The sequence below is a fragment of the Oncorhynchus tshawytscha genome, linkage group LG16 (assembly GCF_018296145.1).
Source record: "Oncorhynchus tshawytscha isolate Ot180627B linkage group LG16, Otsh_v2.0, whole genome shotgun sequence".
NCBI lineage: Eukaryota > Metazoa > Chordata > Actinopteri > Salmoniformes > Salmonidae > Oncorhynchus > Oncorhynchus tshawytscha.
The window spans coordinates 42,910,008-42,929,111 of record NC_056444.1 but is presented as its reverse complement, the minus strand read 5'-3'; the positions used below and the strand labels follow the sequence as shown (position 1 = coordinate 42,929,111).

The 19,104-nt window shown below is 43.7% G+C and overlaps 1 protein-coding gene across 1 annotated transcript in view; it reads right to left on the bottom strand.

Moving 5' to 3' along the window:
- The window catches only part of LOC112215160 (transcriptional activator GLI3), a 180,563-nt gene extending 161,766 nt beyond the window's left edge, over window positions 1–18,797 (bottom strand). Inside the window, exon 1 of the mRNA XM_024374105.1 lies at window positions 18,408–18,797. The gene's annotated coding sequence lies outside the window, so the exon portion shown is untranslated. The remainder of the gene's footprint in view (window positions 1–18,407) is intronic.
- Between the last annotated feature and the right edge of the window lie 307 nt (window positions 18,798–19,104).

The following is a 19,104-nucleotide window of genomic DNA, read 5'->3' as shown; positions in this document are numbered from 1 at the left end:
AGGAAAGAGTGAGGGTCATATTGTCAATGGGCCTCTCTTCTTTAGCAAAGGCAGCCCCGACCTATAAAGACACAATTCACAACACTTTGGAAGACACCACAAAAACTAAAACCACAGTACCTACTGTACACATCCCTCCTGTGCTTTGCTTTGTATATATGTATGACTGTGTTTTTCACTATAGGTTTTTCAGCCTGTGTCAAAGAGAGAGTGAGAGATGCTCTGTACTGTATTTGAGAGTGTGTGTGCCTTTCCATCTACAAGAGTGTGTGCTCAGCATCAAGAAGAGAGGGGACCCCAGGGATTGCATGAGGGGAAGCAGAGGAATTCCTTTGTGAAAAACTCCCAAACACTAATACATACACACACACAAACTTCGAGGTAAGTAGGATAAAGCAGAGGGATGATAGGGGGGGCTGTAGAGGGACCAGGTAAGGCTTTGAGAGAGGGTCCCCTTGCATGGCCCTGGGGACCAGATAATTCCCTCTCTCTATCCCTCCCCCTTTACAGGAGGCCTTTTCTCCATGTCTCCACATACAACTACTCACATGCATAAAGATCTTGAGATGTCTAATAAAGTAAACTCAACAAAAAAATAAAATGTCCCTTTTTCAGGACCCTGTCTTTCAAAGTTAATTAGTAAAAATCCAAATAATTTATCTTCATTGTAAAGGGTTTAAACACTGTTTCCCATGCTTGTTCAATGAACCATAAACAATTAATGAACATGCACCTGTGGAACGGTCGTTAAGACACAAACAGCTTGCAGACGGTAGGCAATTCAGGTCACTGTTATGAAAACTTAGTACACTAAAGAGGCCATTCTATTGACTCTGAAAAACACCAAAAGAAAGATGCCCAGGATCCCTGCTCATCTGCATGAACGTGCCTTAGACAGCGCTACAGGGAGACAGGACGGACAGCTGATCGTCCTCACAGTGGCAGACCATGTGTAACAACACCTGCACAGGATCGGTACATCCGAACATCACACCTGCGGGACAGGAACAGGATGGCTACAACAACTGCCCGAGTTACACCAGGAATGCACAACCCCTCCATCAGTGCTCATACTGTCCGCAATAGGTTGAGAGAGGCTGGACTGAAGGCTTGTAGGCCTGTTGTAAGGCAGGTCCTCACCAGACATCACAGGCAACAACGTCGCCTATGGGCACAAACCCACCGTCGCTGGACCAGACAGGACTGGGAAAAAGTGCTCTTCGCTGAAGAGTCGCGGTTTTGTCTCACCAGGGGTGATGGTCGGATTCGCGTTTATTGTCAAAGGAATGAGCGTTACACCGATGCCTGTACTCTGGAGCAAGATCGATTTGGAGGTGGAGGGTCCGTCATGGTCTGGAGCGGTGTGTCACAGCATCATTGGACTGAGCTTGTTGTCCTTGCAGACAATCTCAACACTGTGCATTACAGGGAAGACATCCTCCTCCCTCATGTGGTACCCTTCCTGCAGACTCATCCTGACATGACCCTCCAGCATGACAATGCCACCATTGCTCGTTCTGTGCATGATTTCCTGCAAGACAGGAATGTCAGTGTTCTGCCATGGCCAGCGAAGAGCCCGGATCTCAATCCCATTGAGTACGTCTGGGACCTGTTGGATCGGAGGGTGAGAGCTAGGGCTATTCCCCCCAGAAATGACAGGGAACATGCAGGTGCCTTGGTGGAAGAGTAGAGTAACATGTCACGGCAAGAACTGGCAAATCTGGTGCAGTGCATGAGGAGATGCACTGCAGTACTTAATGCAGCTGGTGGACACACCAGACACTGACAGTTACTTTGATTTTGCCCCCTCCCTTTGTTCAGGGACACATTATTCAATTTCTGTTAGTCACATGTCTGTGGAACTTGTTCAGTTTATAACTCAGTTGTTGAATCTTATGTTCATACAAATATTTACACATGTTAAGTTTGCTGAAAATAAACGCAGTTGACAGTGAGAGGACGTTTCTTTTTTTTGCTGAGTTTATGTCCACATTACAGTACAACTCCAATTCATATCTTTATACTGTATTATTCTTTAATGCAATGTCTCCATACAACCTCTGTTCATATCATTAAACTTGTATCATTGCATTGAGCAGGCAATGGAATTCTTCCCAAGATTCTGGAATTCTTCCCACTGTACTTACATAGTGGACATACTGTATGGTCAAATCATACAGCTGGACACACTGGGTGTATCCCAAATGGAATTCTATTCCCTGAAACAGGCTGCGTCCCACACGGTACTCTATTCCCTTTGCAGTACACTACTTTTGACCAGGGCCCTGGTCAAAAGTAGTGCACTACAAACAGAATAGGGCACCATTTGGGATGCAGTCTGAGTCAGTTCCAGTGGAGTGATGGAGGTGTTGTGGAACTTGTCCCCCAGACAGTGTCTGTCTGTCTGTTAAGAGGCTGAGCCACAAGTTACTGTGGCCCCTCTCTCATTTCTACACTCTAATCCCCATGTTCCCTCTGGGCTCTCCTACTCTCCCTCTGTCTCTGTCTATTTTCCCTCCATCTTTCCATCACTCTCTTTCTCTATCTCTTGTATTTTTCTTTCCCTCCCTCTCTCTCTGTCCTTTCTTTCTCTCATTTCCCTCTCTCTTGCTGCCTTTCTCTCCTCCACCCCCGCTCTTTCTTTCCTCTGTGTCAGTGGTATAAACAGTACAACACAGACCAGAGTGAGTGGAGGAGAGGAGGGTAGTGAATGAAGTGATTAATGACAGAGCAGGGCCATTGCGGGGCACGTGGTGGAACAACAGCCAGGGGGCAGCGTGATAATAATACAGCACAATAATCAACCCATGAAGCAGACAATCAGCAAGCCAAATCAGGCAGTAAAGGGCCCTATTAGGTAGGCCCCATCAGGACAGCTAAGTGAGAAATTAGCCCTCGCTGAGCTACGCAACGATTCATCAAGTCGCAACAACCCCCGATGCCCCCCTCAAGAAGTCATAATGTTTACTTAGACTCACCGACATGCCCTGTCAGCGCGCTTTATTGGCTCTTATTAATTCTCCGTCCGGGCCCTCGCGGCCGCGCCATTTAAAGCGTATTAGAGGGAGGATGATTGGGCGAGATGAAGTCGCACTAGTGTTTGGCTTTCGGGCGATAAAGGGAGGATGAAAGGGAGGGCAAATTAAAGGAATGCCATCACATTGCAAAATGCAGTTGTCCTGGAATTAGACCCTTGCACAATGGAATGTGAGGGAGGGATGGAGGAAGATGGAGAGGATGAACAGATGGAGGAAGTGAAAAAGTAGGAAAGGCATGGCTTTAATACCGCTTTTCCTGTCTGAGGGGTGGGCTCACATCCAAAGAGCTATTGAGTCATACATTCCACACTACAGACAACACCCGATTCTGATAATTCTGTTTTATCAGTTGGACCCACTGAGACTGAGGCTGAGTTCCAAATGGCACCCTATTCCCTTTTTAGTGCACTACTTTTGACCAGGGCCCATATGCCTAAGAAATACCTTCAAACAGCCTCAGCCAAGAACACCTGGTGAGTGCTCATGCTATCTGCATGTTATGCAGCTCCAATGGTAATTTAGCATGGCACTGATGGACAGCGGAAATATAGGGGGTAGTGGCGTGTATTCATGGATTCCATGGGAAGCCAGGCTTCCCCAAAAAATGTACAAAAACAAACAGCTCCCTTCTGTCTCAGTTTGTGCAGGGAATCTATCTGATACAGTCTGATCAGAAAGAGTATGAATGCCAGGGAAGCCAGGGAGCATTTGTCCTCCCTTGATAATTTTTTTTTAATAATAGCCAATCAGCGTTGAGCTAAACTGAGTGAACACAGCTTTGAATGGTCCTGGCACACCAAACAAAAGTGTCCAGGGAAGCCAGTTTGGATTTGGCTACTGACCAATCACATCACAAGCCAAACGTCATTATTGACCGAAAGAACTTGAATTGTTGCATTTCGTTGTGTTGTTGTCCTCTGGTGGCTAGTTCGCTAGCTAAAATCACTCCTTTCCTAATTTAGCCATGGATGGAGGTAGGTATTTGGACTTAATACACCGTACTGGCCAATGATTATAACGGTGATTCTAATCCAATCATAAATTAATACATCATGCCCCTGGCCTGAGAGGATGGAAGTTCAACATGTAGCTAGATGTGGTATGCTAATGCTAACTAGCTGTCCTGGCGATGCGCCCATGAAAGGAAGTTAGGCTGGTGGGCAAGTATTTTAGCCAGGTAGCCTAGGGACAACAAAAACTAAAAGTGTGTACTGTATGACAGAGTCACAGACAGTTTAGGCAACATGAAAGAGGAGGATGGCATTGGCATTTCTCTACAAGTAGAGTGATTCAACATGTTTTTTCTCCTTGCACACACACACACAGAAATCAGTACCATGGACAGCCACATCATATTTAGCTTACGTTGACTAGACTAAATAGTTTTTGGTATCTTTTAGTTGTGACTGTATTAGACTAAGAATAGGTGATTAGATGATGTTGAAATGTTGAAGTTGAAATGGTGTGTAACGAGTGCACTGAGAGTCGGGAAGCAAGTTCAGGGAGTGAGTGTTTTAATAAATAAACGTAACATAATACAAAACAAGAAAACACGAACAACACACAGACATGACACAGGAACAGAAACAGTAACGCCTGGGGACGGAACCAAAGCGAGTGACATATATAGGGAAGGTAATCAGGAAAGTGATGAGTCCAGGTGACGCGCAGGTGCGCATAACGATGGTGACAGGTGTGCACCATAACGAGCAGCCTGGTGACCTAGAGGCCGGAGAGGGAGCACACGAGACTGTACCCCTTCCCCGACGTGGCTCCAGCCGCAGGACGCCAGCCAAAATTACAATCCCGGGGATCAGGAGGGGTTGCACCTCTGCTGAGGCGCGGGAAACCTGTCAGTCCGGCTGAGACGAGCCCTGGAGAGAGAGCATACGTGACGGTACCCCCTCCCCGGCGCGTTCGGCTCAAAGTCTCTATGGTTCTAAATCAATAGTTGCTTAATCCAAAAATGTGTGAAACATTACATTGCGTGACCATGCTGTAGGTCATGTAACTGTTACATGCTATATGTTTTGTGGACTTCACCGGACAGATGTTGCTCTCCGGTTCTGTAATGAAACAAATGTGTGGTTGAATTTATTCTGCCACTGTCTCCTTATTGTCTCAGACTAGGCAAGTCAGTTAAGAACAAATTCTTATTTTCAATGATGGCCTACCCCGGATGATGCTCGGGCAATTGTGCACCGCCCTATAGGACTCCCAATCACAGCCAGATGTGATTCAGCCTGGATTCAAACCAGGGATTGTAGTGATGCCTCTTGCACTGAGATGCAGTGCCTTAGACCGCTGCGCCATTCGGGTGCCCCCAATCACATGTACAGTGCCTTGCGAAAGTATTCGGCCCCCTTGAACTTTGCGACCTTTTGCCACATTTCAGGCTTCAAACATAAAGATATAAAGCGGTATTTTTTTGTGAAGAATCAACAACAAGTGGGACACAATCATGAAGTGGAACGACATTTATTGGATATTTCAAACTTTTTTAACAAATCAAAAACTGAAAAATTGGGCGTGCAAAATTATTCAGCCCCCTTAAGTTAATACTTTGTAGCGCCACCTTTTGCTGCGATTACAGCTGTAAGTTGCTTGGGGTATGTCTCTATCAGTTTTGCACATCGGGAGACTGACATTTTTCCCATTCCTCCTTGCAAAACAGCTCGAGCTCAGTGAGGTTGGATGGAGAGCATTTGTGAACAGCAGTTTTCAGTTCTTTCCACAGATTCTCGATTGGATTCAGGTCTGGACTTTGACTTGGCCATTCTAACACCTGGATATGTTTATTTTTGAACCATTCCATTGTAGATTTTGCTTTATGTTTTGGAACATTGTCTTGTTGGAAGACAAATCTCCGTCCCAGTCTCAGGTCTTTTGCAGACTCCATCAGGTTTTCTTCCAGAATGGTCCTGTATTTGGCTCCATCCATCTTCCCATCAATTTTAACCATCTTCCCTGTCCCTGCTGAAGAAAAGCAGGCCCAAACCATGATGCTGCCACCACCATGTTTGACAGTGGGGATGGTGTGTTCAGGGTGATGTTCTTCATGATGCTCTCTGCGCTTTTAACGGACCTCTGAGACTATCACAGTGCAGGTGCATTTATACGGAGACTTGATTACACACAGGTGGATTGTATTTATCATCATTAGTCATTTAGGTCAACATTGGATCATTCAGAGATCCTCGCTGAACTTCTGGAGAGAGTTTGCTGCACTGAAAGTAAAGGGGCTGAATAATTTTGCACGCCCAATTTTTCAGTTTTTGATTTGTTAAAAAAGTTTGAAATATCCAATAAATGTCCTTCCACTTCATGATTGTGTCCCACTTGTTGTTGATTCTTCACAAAAAATACAGTTTTATATCTTTATGTTTGAAGCCTGAAATGTGTCAAAAGGTCGCAAAGTTCAAGGGGGCCGAATACTTTCGCAAGGCACTGTATAAAACAAACGCCATTTCCACATGACATTCCATTTGTAATTACTTGCCCTTGTTTGCTTGTTCCTAATAGCTTGTTCCCATTACCCACAATGCTGAGCAAGTTAAAAGCGAACACTTTCTTTATTCTGTTGTTTGACGTTTCTGTTTGCGCTCAACAAAGTTCCATTCAGTAGATACTGTAGATACACAGCCCAGACCATCGGCGCCATCGACCACTGACTTCAACTGACTTCAGCTAGAGGTGAAGACACTTCAATGAAGCTGGGGGGGTGAGACTATACTGTACTGTATAGGGAGTATGGTTGAGGAAGTGTTAGATCAAAGAAAGTAGAGACACAGAGGGAGTCCCAGTCAGACTCCCATGCAGCTCCACTCAGCCAGCTCCCCACGGCTGACATGTCTCCCAACAGCACAGCTAGGTCGGTAAGGAGACAACAATTCACCCCCCCATCAGGGCCTGCTTGCTCATACTGTACATACACACACACAGAGGGATTGGCACTCCCCAACGTGCCCGCATCCCTCCCACTGCGTCAGTAAGCTGCACCTACACTCACACACACACACAGTCACACACACATGTCCCAGAGCTCGGCATATAGGTCTACTGAGGTTGTACTTTAGGTTTTAAAAACACACACAAGTGAATATCTTTGGAGTGAATACAGAATTTGAAGTTGAAATGCCAGTCATTTACTGCAAGTCAGGCAAAAAAAATATACATCCTCTTCAAAACCCCAACTCCTATACGATATGCAATAACATCCACATGACTTATCATAAAACTCACAGCATTTCCAAGTGTGAAACAAAAACTTTCCCCTAAACTCAAAGGGGACATACAGAATGCTCCAAAATGGCTCCCAAAAGAAAAGACCACAAATAAACATGGGGAAGAAGACTTACAATAGCAGCCCTCTCAGGCACTGGAGCAGTCGTCAGTCAGGAAGCTAACTAACATCTGGCTGTGTTTAAGCCTTTCAGCTGTTTGCGTCGCCGCTTCAAATAAATTCTGGGGGCTGTAAAACCATCGCTTAGGACACCTCCTAAACATACACTCTTACTACTTGGTTAACACTCGCTCACCTCCCCCTCTCCACTGCATTCCTCCACACCAGGGTCGTATTCATTAGGGCACAAACATTTTAAAACATTTTGCAACGGGATACAAAATGTGTGTTTCTTGTCTGTCTATTGGACAGGTACAGGTTGTCCCTCCCTGTTTTATTCTATTTAGTGCACAATAAATACAACCCAGGGCTCCAGTGAACATGCTAACATACACAAATAAAAGAGCTAAGGAGGAGGCCTTAATTGGCGAGTTAGATGGGTGCCGGGGGGTTAATTGGGAAACATGGTGAGCAGCTGGCACCATACTGGAGGTTGAGACAGGGATAATAAGTTCACCCTTTGCATGAGAGACAGTTAGTGATGAATCAGATCAGAGGAACAGTGTACTGTAATCATCCCCCTCTCTTTGCTCTTGTTCTTTTCTCATTCTCTCTCTTTTCTGACAGGCTGAGACAGTCTGGCTAGCAGCTATACAATCTGGCACCTATCACACACAGGACTGGTTGGCAGTCACGGGAGAGGTCTCTCCCGTGTTCTCACACACACGCACGCACGCACACGCACACGCACACGCACACACACACACACACACACACACACACACACACACACACACAATAACTCTTACCTCTAGGACATGGACCTACTTTATCAGTTTAATTTTCAATGTATGTAAATGTTTTCCACAATGTATGTGTAAATGGCTTATTAGGCTGTGTTAGCTGGTTTGCATTGATCTCTATGCCAGAGGGAGAAATAGGAAACTAGATCAGCGCTCTGCTCATGTATACTGAGCTGAACCATAATCACATCCCTGCTTGTATCAATAAAGAAAACATTAACATATACCATCTAAAACACACTAAACCTTCTACCTGGACTCAGTATAAATACACACAAAACTCTACTGGATTACAGTGTAATCAAGCCCATATGTAATGGTCGGTATAACATTGTGATTTTCTCTGATGCCTCAAAATTGTGCTTGTAGAGATAGAATTCCACTAAATAATAAAACCCATAGAGGAACTATTGGACCAACAGCTGTTTATTCTCCTACTTGTGAACCCATTAAAAAAACTCTGAATATAAAAAACACAAGCCCATATAAACTGTGTAAGAGTAGAAAGAGTGCTGATTTAGGACCAGTTACCCCTGATGTTATTCACTATGAGCTAAATGGCTAAACTGATCCTAGGTCAGCATTCCTACTCTGAGACTCAGCACAGTGGCAGAGGGACTGTTTGGGGTTGAAGGTGGCACAGGTAGAGTCATAGGCAGTAATGGGAGGAGACAGGGAACTATAAAGCCACACAAAAGCCAAGCTTTATAAATAATTCCAAAAGCAAACAGGATCCCTTGTATGTGTGATGTGTGATGTGTGACTGCTGACTCCCCTCAACATACATACACCAAAGATACCGCCGACCGCCTCGCATGCCTCCTTCATCAGGTAGAATAAATAATCTCATGGCATCCCTTGGTTCTGGTTAGGACAGAGCAGTTAGGAACCACTCATTTTGGAAAACCTAAGATAATGTAAAAGATAGGAAAAAACGTCTTCTAGCGGTGCACATTTAACACACACACACACACACACACACACACACACACACACACACACACACACATGAGACCTGTCTTGTAAATCTCTTTGTGAAAGCAGCTTTGGGGGGAAAACAGGGGCTTACATACTGAGCCCTGAGGTAGAGCTATAGACTCCACACCTCTAACGTTCTCTCTCCTACTTCCACACTCTCTTTCTCAAACACATACACCCACACAGAAAGAAATTCTCCCTTTTCTTTCTCTCTTTTTCTTTCTCTCTCCCTCCCCTTCTCTTTTCCACACACTCTACCTCACTCATTCTCTCTCTTCTAGTTCTCTCTCTCTCTGTCCGGCTAGCAGTCCCTGCTCCAAAGCAGTGTTGGTTGGTCCCACTGCCCTGCAGGCTCCACTAGTACCACAGTGACTAATGTCCTGCCTTAGCTCAGACAATGAGTTTGCGACAGAGCCGGGAAAGTGTTGGGGAGGAGAGAAAAAAACGTCCGTGCACGTTTGACTAATGGAACCCTTCGCACTCCCCTGCTCGCTATGGGAGGCTTTACAATGTCGCGCAACACTCTCAACGACCTCTGAGGCCCGGCTGGGACCTGCGGAGCAGCAAGGCTTATGGGAAAGGGGAACATAATGAATTCTTTAGGAAGTCCAGCCCTGGCTTTTTTTCTTCATGAATAAGATACATTTCCAAAGCATGTCGACCTCTCTTAATAAAAACACCAGTCAGGCCTGAAATAGCCAAAGACGGTTTAGGGGCCCATATACACGTTCATATTTTTGTTGCTCGATACATTTTTGAGGCCCACTTTTATTCCCCAGGCCAAGCCTGTCGGAGTCAGGGTATTGTAAATATAATAAAATGTTATTGGTCGCATACACATAGTTTGCAGATGTTATCACAGGTGCAGTGAAACACTTTTGTTTCCAGCTACATAAGTGGAGAAATACTGAACAAGAGTGTCTGCTAAATGACAAAAATGCTAATGTAAACAATACAAAACCATGCACACAAATAAAAGACAAAGAAAAGAAATCAAGAAATACGAGCAATGTCAGAGTCCAGAATATAAATATATATGTATATGATGGTGTGTATAGACAGTATGGACAGTGTAGATATTCATTATTGAATAGAAATATGTGTACAACAGTACTTAAATAGGATGAGCCTTGACTAGAATACATTATATACATATGAAGTGGGTAAAACAGCATGTAAACATTATTAAAGTGACCATGTACAGTGGGGCAAAAAAGCATTTAGTCATTCACCAATTGTGCAAGTTCTCCCACTTAAAAAGATGAGAGAGGCCTGTAATTTTCATCATAGGTACACTTCAACTATGACAGACAAAATGAGAAAAGAAATCCAGAAAATCACATTGTAGGATTTTTTATGAATTTATTTGCAAATTATAGTGGAAAATAAGTATTTGGTCACCTACAAACAAGCAAGATTTCTGGCTCTCACAGACCTGTAACTTCTTCTATAAGAGGCTCCTCTGTCCTCCACTCGTTACCTGTATTAATGGCACCTGTTTGAACTTGTTATCAGTATAAAAGACACCTATCCACAACCTCAAACAGTCACACTCCAAACTCCACTATGGCCAAGACCAAAGAGCTGTCAAAGGACACCAGAAACAAAATTGTAGACCTGCACCAGGCTGGGAAGACTGAATCTGCAATAGGTAAGCAGCTTGGTTTGAAGAAATCAACTGTGGGAGCAATTAATTAGGAAATGGAAGACATACAAGACCACTGATTATCTCCCTCGATCTGAGGCTCCACGCAAGATCTCATGCCGTGGGGTCAAATTGATCACAAGAACGGTGAGCAAAAATCCCAGAACCACACAGGGGGACCTAGTGAATGACCTGCAGAGAGCTGGGACCAAAGTAACAAAGCCTACCATCAGTAACACACTACGCCGCCAGGGACCCTGCTTAAGCCAGTACATGTCCATGCCCATCTGAAGTTTGCTAGAGAGCATTTGGATGATCCAGAAGAAGATTGGGAGAATGTCATATGGTCAGATGAAACCAAAATAGACCTTTTTGGTAAAAACTCAATTCGTCGTGTTTGGAGGACAAAGAATGCTGAGTTGCAGCCAAAGAACACCATACCTACTGTGAAACAGGGGGGTGGAAACATCATGCTTTGGGTCTGTTTTTCTGCAAAGGGACCAGGACGACAGATCCATGGAAAAGAAAGAATGAATGGGGCCATGTATCGTGAGATTTTGAGTGAAAACCTCCTTCGATCAGCAAGGGCATTGAAGATGAAACGTGGCTGGGTCTTTCAGCATGACAATGATCCCAAACACACCGCCCGGGCAACGAAGGAGTGGCTTCGTAAGAAGCATTTCAAGGTCCTGGAGTGGCCTAGCCAGTCTCCAGATCTCAACCCCATAGAAAATCTTTGGAGGGAGTTGAAAGTCTGTGTTGCCCAGCAACAGCCCCAAAACATCACTGCAGGAGAGGAGATCTGCATGGAGGAATGTGCCAAAATACCAGCAACAGTGTGTGAAAACCTTGTGAAGACTTACAGAAAACATTTGACCTCTGTCATTGCCAACAAAGGGTATATAACAAAGTATTGAGATAAACTTTTGTTATTGACCAAATACTTATTTTCCACCATAATTTGCAAATAAATTCATTAAAAATCCTACAATGTGATTTTCTGGATTTTTTTTTTCATTTTGTCTGTCATAGTTGAAGTGTACCTATGATGAAAATTACAGGCCTCTCTCATCTTTTTCAGTGGGAGAACTTGCACAATTGGTGGCTGACTAAATACTTTTTTGCCCCACTGTACATTGGGCAATTGTCTCTACGTTGCAGGGTAGGGGCCTGCCCTGAGGTTTCCTCTGGCAGGTAGGGCAGCCCCGATGACAGACCATCATTACAAATGGCTGGAGCCCCCCCCCTCTCTCTCTCTTTTCAAGGATCTAAAAATCCTTTTCAAGGATCTAAAAACTCTTGGATCCCCCACACCTCCACCTCCCCCTCCCACCCTGCAAGGAACTGGGCAAAGGAGAGGAATACCGCTGTCCACACCCTCCGCCCCTCCAACCCCTGCTCCTTCTCGCTCCCTGCGAGAAGTATTGGACCCCCCTCTCTCTCCTTCCCGCTCTCTCTCTATCCCGGATTAGCCTTCAAATGACGTCCTGACAAAATAGGCCTTCTTTCAAGTCGGGCAAGACATTTGCTCCGATAGTAGTGTTCCCCTTTTGAGAAGAGGGGAACGTGGTTCACAATCCCTGCAACAGAGGACAGAAGTGAAGGAGTAGGGGAAAGGGGGAGAAGAGGGGACGAGGCACGCATTTAAACATGTTTGCAGAAGGGAGGGAGAAATGGGCCTGAACTTTATGCATGTATTATCCTTGGGATTTGCATTTGACATTGAAACAATGTCCCCCTCCTCAACCCCCAGGTTTCACTAAGATAACCAGGCCAGCATGGGACACTGCACCTACATACATATTAAAACAACTTTACCATTGTTATGTGTATCAGAACAGTATGAGCTATGCAACTAAAGAATTCCAAACAGATATTTATGAAATTAATATTAGTAATTGATTTCTATTCCCCAGTGAATTTTAATTGTATTTTCCTTATTGTAAATAATTTTTCATACACGTTTGGGTGTACATTTCTTTTACTCCATTCAGTTTAAATCACAATAATCAGAGACCCTTCAATCAACCTCTCTGGCAGTGCTGCTGTGTGTGTGTGTGCGCCTGTCTGAGCCTGTGCAAGTGTGTGTGTGTCTTTAGTGCAGCAGCCTGACACAAGGCTTTCCACATACACAAAGAAATCAGGATGAGGAGGTGGAGGTGACAGATCATTGTTCACAGTTATCTGGCTGCCTCATCTGTCCCCTGGCCATCACCACGCTCCCTGGACGAGGAGGGAGAGCAGGCCCCCTTACGGATGCCACAACTAGCTCCCATCAAGCCCATGACACAATGCCACATAACAATAACAGACCCGAAGCCTGGGAATTCGAGAACTACATCACCACTTTCCCAGCTCAGCATCTCAACTTTATACAGCCCCGCCACAAGCAAATGGGCCTGCAGCTTACTTCACCCCTTGCTGCCATACTCACACCGCAGCCGTATAGACGCTTGTACGGCGGTTCATGGCAAACAGAGGAGACGAGCACCGTCAAGCGACGTCGTCACCCAGGCGCGACCTGCCTCCGTTTGCACTCGAGTGTGTGGGAAAAGACAAAGGCAGGCACCCACTGACACACTCTGGGGTTCACAGTCCTGTCATCACGCTCTGGGGTTCACAGTCCTGTCATCACGCTCTGGGGTTCACAGTCCTGTCATCCAGGACGACTAGCTCTCCTTCACACCTGTATTCATCTTCATTTTTTCCCCAGACTAAATTCTCTCTCTCTCTCTGGGAGGTTGACCAGGCTAATTGGTAGGTCCAGTCTGAGTGAGACCAAAGCCCTGGAAAACAAAGCATCACTCTGACTCTCAGCCTCTGGTAAGGCAGCTTGAGCTCTGGCTTCTTTTCTCATTTCTTATTTCCTGAAGAAGGAATACTGGCTACTCTGCTTGCACGCTCCTCTCTCTCTCTATGTGTGTGTGAGTGTGAGTGTGAGTGTGAGTGTGAGTGTGAGTGTGAGTGTGTGTGTGTGTGTGTGTGTGTGTGTGTGTGTGTGTGTGTGTGTGTGTGTGTGTGTGTGTGTGTGTGTGTGTGTGTGTGTGTGTGTGCGTGTAAAATATGTCTATGATGGGGATATTTTATGCAAAGGTGCATTTGCATTTTTGAAACATTTAAAAAAAACATGCATATGGGGGTAAGAGTACATTTGGGAGCCTCTGCGTATGGTGTGGCGCTGACTATGCATTTCATTACACTATGCATCTCCCTCGCACCCGCCTGTAAGCGGCAGGTAGCCTAGTGGTTAGAGAGCTGGGCCAGTAAACTAAAGGCCGCATGTTGGAATCCCCGAGCCAACAAGGTTAAAAATATGTCGATGTGCCCTTGAGCAAGGCACTTAACCGCAATTGCTCCAGGGTCCCCATTGATAATGTCAGACCCTGGCCGTGACCCGACTCTCCGAGGGTGTCTCAGGGGCAGATGGGATATGCAAAATACACATTTCCAATTCACAGATGCTCATTAATACACACTTGTACATGTGTGAAATGTGACAAATATAAGCACCCACCAAATTATTATCATCAGATCACCCATCCCACCACCTCACTGTGCAAAGACGTGCCCAATGAAAGGTGCCTTAAGTGGGACTCCTTGAATCAGGGAATGGGGGTGAATGGGGTCCCGCTCTAGGACGCTGCTAGTGAAGGTGGAGGGGAGCAGGAACACATAGCATATTAAATCGGCCGGCAGAGGCTGGGTACATCCATGCGGAGAGCTTGGAGAGCCAGATCTGAGGCATGCCCTGAAGGGATGGCTGGGCCTGGGGATTAGGAGGGCCAAGGAGAAGCCCCTCATGCTGAGCCACGCCTCGCGCCCGCCTGCCTCCCTGCCTCCTCGCCGCTCACACGCAAATGCATCCAGACACTTTGATGTAGACTACACTCAGCGGCATACTGCCACGGCCCCAACTTTTTACAAGGAGGTGAAGGAGTCACTCACACGTCACACACACACACACACACACACCTCTGTCTCTTGTCTCGCTGCCTTTTTTCTCTCAATCTCTCTCCATTCTCTTTCTTTTCCCCACTGTAACTTTTCCATTTGATGTCAATATATCAAAGTTCAGAATCATCAAAGTGAAGGATTCCTATTGGGGGCCATCTATTCATGTAGTGTCTATATTCACAGGCAGCGTTGGCGAATCAAATCACTTAGGGGAAAGATTCCAAACTTTGATTGGGTAACTATTGTGATAGTGTGTTTATTTATTTCTGCCCAACATGCTCTAAATAGCTGAGGTAACGGCTCCTCACCTGCTAATGTAAACTGTGGTTTGTGGGATAGAAGTACTTAGCGCTCTGCTAAAGAGTTGAGCTTCCATTGAAAGACACAGATAAACCTTTCATCATATTAACATCTGTGACCAACTATAACAACCTTTGAGTACCACAAAATAAATCACACACTATATCTGCCACACACCAACGTATCCACAACACATCAAACCAAAAATGTGAATAAACGCACACAAAAAAAGCCTTGGTACATGTTACCTTAGATTAAATCAATTTACCCTAGAATACCCTCATAGAACAATACACTTGGTACCTCTGACTGGGTCTTTATTGAGTTCCATTACCACAACAACAGATGTCATTAGGGCCTCATGCATACACACCTTTTAACAGGTATTCTTCCTCTAGGATATAAAAGAGCCTAAAGACAAGAGGCCTGCCTAGAATAGTGGATTTGAGAGGCCCTTAATTTAAGGGTAATAGTGTGTCATCTTTGTGCATTAACATCTGCTTGTGTAACAGGCCCCATTTTGGGCAAGTTAGAAAGGTCAGGTCACTGCCTGGTGTTTCGCAGCTATGCATAATTGAATGTAAAGGTATGCTAATATAGAGATAAAGGGCTGCCCTGCTATCAGAAGCACTGAGGAGGAATAGGGAGGGAGGAATACGGGTTATCCGTGCCTTTCCTTCCCTATCTGTGGTACTGTGAGTTACAGATTGTTCCCTTCATCAGACGGGTATTGATTCATCTTGGCCGGTGAACAAAAAAAAAACAGGCTTTTTCGTTGAGCCTTTTTTAAAACATTGTGTGTATTTATTACTGTTACTGAATCATTTGACATGCAGTCCTTGTTTTGTAAAAATGCACCTGTTCAAGTGAAGCTACAGCCCCTAGCTGAGCTCCGTTCTGTTTTGGAGATGTAAAACAGTAACGCCATACATATTTATATTACTGAGTGTGTTCATCAGATATCATTCATATTTAATATGATTAAATCATAAATTATATCCAGCTCCATACACATATAGGCATGTACTTAGAGCCAATCTGTGGTTATTTCTGAACACCGTTTTCACGTGGAAAATATCAGCTATCCATTAAAGCTAAATAGAGCTCAAATTAATGGAATTACATTTAATGATGCTTTGGTGATCATTAAATCTGGGGGTAAGCAATCACACATTCATCATGAGAAATGCACTCTGGCATAGAGCTTTCTGTCCACCATCAATCACTACAAAAATAAAACTTAATAGCAAAATACCAGAAATATATCAATTGAAGTATGTTTATTAAGTCCATTGCATCCTCACTAAATAAAATAACACATGATAGTTTTAAAATGCTGGTAGGCCTTATCAAATTGAGGTATAACATTTGGATTTTTGCAAGCCAAAAACTTTCTCTTGATTAAAATTACATATCATATCATTTATGCAAAAATGCATTAATGATAAAATGACATTTAGATTTCGTTTCATGGATAGATAAGGATAACAATGAACCATATTACTGTTGAAAACACTAGTTTTGATTAGGAACAATATTCTATTGAGATATTGAGACTTACGCTAAAATATAGGTTTATGGCTTCCTTGATGTTCATACTCTAACCAAATATTATTTCATAAAACATAGTTGGGGGGTTCCATTATCAATTAAATGATTAAATACTGAGCATATGATTTCAAAATAGTGCATAAAGATTTGGGATAATGCAAACAAAATTATGCGTAAAAACGATCACTAAATTTAGTGGGTTTATAGGCCTATGTTCTTGTCATTTTTCTTTCCTTCTTAAAAGCAGCACAAGAGAGATCTCATAGGGGCCTAAAACTGGCCAGTCCAGATGATCATGTTCTTAACCCGAGGTTAAAAATAAATAAAATGTTTAATCTGCACAAACTATTAACATGTTGTTGTTTTGCATTCAAATCTTTACTGCCAGTTGCTGTAGATCTACGTTAATAATTTGCCAAGTGTCAAAGAAGGTTTGTCTGAGCCGTCACCGCACAGCTAAACGCCTCGAACCCTTGTCGTTTGTATGGCGGCGTGAAACCCGAGACACAAACGGTCCACCAGTCACTCACACCGAATCCGACAAGCAGATAAAATGTGGAACAGCTGGCTGCGAGCAGAAGGAAAAGTTTAAAACAAATATCTCCGCATGTGAAGGCACGCTGCCATGATACACAGCCTAAGTGACCGAAAATTACATACGATAAAAAAACAACGAAATGGATAAAAGACACACAAAAAATGATAAGCATAATAAGTAGGTCTAATTATAACCAGGTCAATAAAATATTAACGGAAAGTAATCCAAATGTGGACGCGCGAATATAAGGGCTTTCCAAAAGTAGCCTCTAGTGTAGGCTACTTAAACAGAGAAATTACATTTTCTATTGTGAACTGTTCCATTTCATTTGATAAAACCTAGTTGATTTTCTATTGTCAAACACGATGGGCCTACAATGCTCATTATATAGGTCTACATGCCTGTCTAATCGTTAAAATGTGCCCATGGCATTGTAAAATAAACGTGGGCTTACTTTCATATTTTGATTGTAGAAATGGGGACTTCAGTGGTTGCATTAGATTTTTTTTGTTGTGAATAGGCTATGTGATTCTGAACAATAGTCTATAAAAGTATAGTACATCAATCCAGGCATAACTCATATTAGGCCTCATGAATAAGAGACCGAATCGATAACATGGTAAAAATCCTGCTGAAATGTGATCACATGTAAATATGCATGCCTCCCATGCGTGTCTTTGGGCAAAAGTCCAAGTAGTGGAAGTGTTTTTGTGTTAGTATTGGAAGTTCCAAAATAAGTTTCAGCCAATATCACAATACTGAGCAATGCAATTACTTTTGCATTCAAGTGTATCCAATACACAAACTTAAAATGTATAAACCTTCCATCAAATAACCTTAACACACCTTTAAATCAGATTTGCGGGAATAAGAACCATTGCCAAGTGTCTATCACCTTCTAAGAACATGCATCAGCAAAGTTTCGAAAATGTGCAATGGGTCAACTTGTAACTTTAAAGAAAGTAGACAACATCCAGCAAAATATGTAGTGTTAGTATACATGTTACGCTGTGTCTAAAGTAGTTTATGTTGTGCAAGTGAGTATATTAGTGAATAGGTTGTGTTTTCATACTAATTTCTGTTTATATATCATCACCCCCCCCCCGATTTGAGGACTTCTATGATTTATTTTAAACGTGATGCCTCTCGACAGTTTTTGAAATAAACTTGCTTTGTCTTTAACATGTTCAAAGCCAGCAAATCACAAAATGTTCGAGGGAAACAGTTCATTATGACGCGCTGTGTTTTTTGCACTTACGTGTTCGAATGATGTTTCCCCTCCTATAATTCTTGAACTTTTTTTGTCTTCTCGTAAGTGAAGTCTTTTTTCGCTTGTTGCAGATGTGCATATATGTGACTAAGTGACTTGACGTCGCAACTCCAACTCCGCTCTGCCAGACTTTTCCTTCTTCTCCGCGTCTTTCTTCTTTTCACAGTTTGCTGAATAGAGCGAAAACTGAGCTAATACCATGAACCCCATACATTACCTGCCCGATATCAGATATTAAACCTGTATGAATAAGAAAACATGTGTTTGCAAAAACTCGTGGACTGTTGGTATTACATTAAGTATGCTTTTCGAAGAGAATAGGGCGAAATGTGGAAATCCAGCTTCTCTTTCCCTTGCCTGACTCCTCCCTTGTCTTCAGATCGGGCTCCCTCGCTCTCTACCCCCTTCCTTTCTATTCTCCCCCCCATTCCCCCTCCCTGCCTCTCTGCTCCGGGCCGCAATTTACTTGAGACGGTGCAGACACGGATGGAACGAATGAACTGTTGTACAGTACCAGTCCCACAAAATTGCAAAGGATTGGCAAATACTCACATAGTTCACTTAGCTTCCTCTACTTCAGGATGAAGTTTGTGATCTTTAGTGCCAGTATTGTCTTGTTATTCATAATAGTTTCATCAACACCAGTGGCCCAGAATCCAGTGGCTATAACACAACTGTATTCAAT